This window comes from Perca fluviatilis, chromosome 2 (assembly GCF_010015445.1).
Source record: "Perca fluviatilis chromosome 2, GENO_Pfluv_1.0, whole genome shotgun sequence".
Lineage (NCBI taxonomy): Eukaryota > Metazoa > Chordata > Actinopteri > Perciformes > Percidae > Perca > Perca fluviatilis.
Window position 1 is genome coordinate 47,611,659 of NC_053113.1, and position 5,044 is coordinate 47,616,702.

The following is a 5,044-nucleotide window of genomic DNA, read 5'->3' on the forward strand; positions in this document are numbered from 1 at the left end:
CCCGCCCGCCGCACACCGCCACAGCCGCTGCTGCTGCTGCCCAGCCAATGCTGGAGCACATAATTACTGCCTCAAAGATGATTATGCTGTTTACTCATGCCCATACGCACAACAGATGCCTGTTTTACACTCCCAGCCCCCACCCCCTCTGCCTCTCTGTGAAGACTTTGCACCTAGCGATGAGGAAAGAGCTGCAGCCAACCAACATTCAGCCCATCCAACCGACAGGTCTGATGCCAGAAATGACCCATAGCTATTAGCTGTTCAAACATTCCCCCCTCCCACAGAACTTTCATTCAATTCAATGGGCCCAGTGAGAGCTGGTTCAATCTACAAAGCACAGTGTATTCCCCCCAAAAAAAAAAAAAATGAGAAGTACCATTAATAAGGCTTTGTGCAGTAGATGGAAGCAAACAGAGAAGTAGATTTCCTCAGATTTAGGTATAAACAATGTAAACTTGTGTGGACACTTGACTGTTTTAATTCTGGTCTCAATAACAAAAGTCTTCTAGCAAAGAGACAGTGCAGTAAGAGAAAAAAAAGATCCACCTCGTCAGACACTGACATGCATGCATGTAGTGGATAGTATCATCTAAAGTCAGTTTAATCCAAATGTTACTATAGATTCTATATGCACATTCTGCACTCAACCCATTCAGCCTCTCTTTTCTTATACAACAGTTATGTTGTATGTATATATTTGTTTTCTGTATTTATTGTTTGTTTATGTTTGCACCATTCACCGAGGCAAATTCCACCTAAGTGTACTTATTGTGGCAATAAACCTTACTGTGCAGGTAAAATAGTTCTTCGTAGATTTCAACTAATCCACGACAAATCTATTGATTTTATCATGCCATTTCATTTTGGGTTACTTTTCACTGATGCAATATGGGTTTTTGAGATTTTTATTATGTAATTGAATGTATTTGTCTGTCTCTCTTGATAAACAAATAGCTATGCACTCTTACATGTCATCCCTGGATTCATTGTAATTTGTAGATCAATAAATAAATCCAAATTCCTGTATGTATTATTCCCCATTAAAGCCCTTATTGTGAGCCTATATGTGCATAATCACGTTAAACAAGAGGGAATGAAGTGTTCAGGTGGATCATCTTTCACATGATAACAATAATAAGTCACACAGGTAAGTGCGCAGAGGAGGAAGTTTTATCTATTATTTTTTTCTCGTTCGATTGTAAAACTTGTTAATGCAGTCTATATGGGTAACACCCCCTCTCTCTCTCTTTCTCTCTCTCCCTCCCCTCTCCAGGAGCCGAATGGAGCTGTGGGGCTGGGACATTCCTGGTTTGACGACCAGCTCCGCCGCTGCCATGATTTGCTGAGCAATTCGACACTGGCTTCAAAGATGAGTGTGTGGAAGAGGCAGCGGTAGAGAGACGGAGACCGAGGCCTGGGGGGAGACGTTACAATAACGGGTACACAGACAGACAGACAGAGAGTGAGATAGTGTCGGGACGTAACGCTTGTATCCAACACGAGGACTTCAAACTTGCCAGGAGAAAAGTCTTCACTACCTCAACTCGAGTTTAAACCAGGGGGAGTTGTCGCACCTTGGCCCCCCGAAGCCTGCGCTGCTCTGCGGGTCTACAAAACTCTCTTTCAGCCCCTCCACCTCCGGCTGTTTTCATGTTCCTCCCGTCGTCTCGCACTTTGAGCCCGTGTCTAATGGAGGGCCCCGTACGGATTTGCCTCCAGAAGAATGCATTTTGCTGCTAATTCACCCGACGGCTCGCAGCTTTTGCCCTCCTGCACGAGAGGTAAGGACGGGACGGAGGGGAGGCAGACCGGGGCAGGGGAGTCCCCGGGGCCGGGCTGGCCGGGGGGCTGGGAGCGGGTTGGGGAGGCTTCGGTGTACGCACCAGGCTAGCTGGGCTTCTCTGGTAATAACAAAAGAAAAAGTGACCTTCAGAGAAGCAGAGAGCTCCACAGTGCCAGTTTAATCTGTTTCCCAAACATGACCGTGTGTTCCTAACTTTGTATTGTGGGTACAGTAGAGAGCCGCGGCGCGGAGAGGCAGCAGGCTACATGTATGCTCCGTCTGTGTGGCAGTCTGGTGGACGGGGGCGCCCGTGTACGAACATTACTATTCTAGTTCATGGATTAACTAACTGTCCACAGACTATATCCTACAGTTAAATGTAGCCTGCCTACATAGGCTACTCTGACTCCAAATAATGACTCTCATATGTGTTACATTTGCTCCTTAACGTCCAGTTCCAGACTATGACTATGATGATTGGAAATTTGATTTCTCTAGATCAGTTTGTAAATGTCAGAGTACGATTGTGTACTACAGTTTGGATTGTGTTGACTTTGTTAGATTATTATCTGCACACAGAAAAAAAAGACTCTCTGTGTAAAACCATGCTTTGTATTTTGGCTAAAATCACCCCAAATCATTTGAATTATCATTATTATTATTATTCAGCAGTTCTCTGTAGGTGTACATTCCAACACAGCTCAGGGCACTGTGTTGTCTCAGAGGTGAATGGAACACAAGCAGAGGCATAGGCTACATATTTGTTTGGTAAACAGCCCCGGAAGGCAGGGACACTTCCAGTTGAAAACAGATGGCCTGCGGCTACATTTCTGCTTTGAAAGATGAAATCTTTTCTTTTTTTAGAAATGGCAAATATGTGCCTCCGTTGACACATTGATGTCACACAGTCATAAAAGGTGAAAATGGACAGGGTCTATGTGAAGCATTACTGTGTTCTAAAGTTATACTTTTTTTATTACGGATCCGCTTTAGGAGCCAACTTTCAGCTACACTGACCACTGTGCAGAATGGTGGCTTAGACTAATATTTAGTGGGTTTTTTTCTCCTCTCTCCAAAGACAGAGAGCCTTTATTGTTGTAGATACATCCCCTGAGGGTGTCATAAATGTCTGTTTGGTAAATCCATGTTGGTATTGCTGTAAAATTTGGCAAGTGCACAAATCGCTGCAAAGCAAAGCAAGTGTAGCCTACCTGCCTGCTTGCATGAAGTTGTCATTGTTTACTGATTGGGAATGTGATTTTTGCTGATTTTTGATTGGGGATTAGTTGAGTTATACAAACGATAAAAAAAACAAAAAAACACCAGAGGCAGAAGGGGGGGGGGGTCTTAGTAAAGATGCAGATGTGTTTGTAGTCTGATCAAGATCATCAAATGGCTTCTGCCTTGTTCCTGTTGGCTCAATTTCATGTTTTATTCAGTGTCTCGCTCTTTATTTTTTTTTCTCAATGTTGGAAGAATTCCAAAAACAAGAAGGAAAAAAAAAAATTAGATGTGTCAAATAATGCCCTGACTAACCGCTCAGGACTGAGTGTGCAAGTGTGCACATGAGTTTATTCTACTCCGGCCTCGCTGTGTTGTGATCCGCACCGCTGCACCTCAGGAACTTTTAAAGGATAACAACTCTAAACTTTAGAGTTTTTGACTCATAGACAGACCTGTTCTTAAATTTTAATATGAATCCACATTGTTAAAAAAGTTATTTTGTATTGTGTTGCAATTTTTCTATATATTGTTGTATAAAGTAGGCTACATCATAAACTATGCATGCAGATTTGAAGAGGCACCGTATATGTCGAGGATTGTAAATATAATTCTAAGATGAGACTTTGGTAAAGTCTTTTAAGAGCACACAAAAACAGATGACAGAGTAAAAAATGACAGTGACAATGAGACAAGTTCCTCACTTATTTCCCGCCCCCCCTCCCCAAGTCATTTCCTCTGTCTGCTGTTGTTCGCTATCATCGGAGCTGCGGCGACTTTTGTTACATAGGGGTAAACTCTCAGAAGAACCCAACACTTAAAAACCTTTCCGAGAACAAAGTCTTGAATCCCTCTTCGAATGCATGACATCCAGTCAGTGGGACACGCATGGCTGCTCTCCGATAAAACACTTTTCAAGTTCAAACAGTCGCTCGTGCATTGTTGCGTCGGCGGGGGGGGGGAACAAGAAGACACTTCCGATGCCTTTTCAAATCCTTTCACTGCTCCCCAATATTGGGCGAGCTTTTGACGGGGGCAGAGAGAGATTTGCTCTTTGTGTTGGGGCTCGGACGCTGACGGTGTTCACTTTAAATCCTTCTTCAGATTTTGACACTGGGTGTGTTCCACGAGGTTTTTCCTAAGGTGTTAATTCATTTTTTTTTTTTAAATGTTGTGTGTGTGGCCACTTTCCTTTTCAACCTGCCACATTCAAACTCAATTCCCTCCATGATTCACCACATTTCCTTAAATACCTTTCTCCCTTGCTCTAACTACTACAACATTGGCTGCGTTACATTCTGGGTCAGTCTGTGAAAAAAAAAAATGGTTTTGTTTCTTTGTTGCTGGAACTATTTCGACATGGCGTCGTGTTGATAGGCCTGTTTTTATTTTATTTTTTCATAGAAAATATAACAAAATAAAACCCATTAATCAGATTTCAAGCTGAACATTAAGACCTGTGGACTATTTTTAGTATGTTGGTATTGTGTGGGATTTTTCCAAAAGTGACTATTGGCAATGTGATTGAGAGCCTCAGAGTCCTGTTTTTATTTTCGTAGCGTTTTTTGAGTGTGTGACTTGTAGGGAAATTAATAAACCATTAGCGGTCGGGCTCTTATCAGACCGAGCTGAACAAAGCACAGCTCTGCCATTAAGCCAGTCCGAATAATGTTAGAGCCATTAGGGCGCTCGCTAATGATAAACACATGTTGCTGTAGGAGAACTATGTTAAGTGGGCAATTTGAATGGAAGCATGTGTAATGATACCAGCCGCTGCTCTCATAATGGCTCTTTTGATTTTTCTGATCACACAACCGCATATACATATGCTCCAACAATGACAAATTATTGTTGAATCGTAGCAGTTGAGGTAGGAGCTGGATTCCCATAGTAACGACCATGACTCATTAAAGGTAAAACCAGGAAGTGCGGTCATATATGAGTGACATTTTTCTTAAAATAAAGTCAGTGCTGGTACGATTACTTGATCGGTTGCGAACTACTTTGGGTTACTTTGGGCATTGCTTTCTCAGAGTT

The 5,044-nt window shown here is 42.6% G+C and overlaps 1 protein-coding gene across 1 annotated transcript in view; it reads left to right on the forward strand.

The window, feature by feature from the left end:
* Positions 1 to 1,271: 1,271 nt before the first annotated feature.
* The window catches only part of cdon (cell adhesion associated, oncogene regulated), a 49,500-nt gene continuing 45,727 nt past the window's right edge, over positions 1,272 to 5,044 (forward strand). The window contains exon 1 of the mRNA XM_039782940.1: positions 1,272 to 1,784. The gene's annotated coding sequence lies outside the window, so the exon portion shown is untranslated. The remainder of the gene's footprint in view (positions 1,785 to 5,044) is intronic.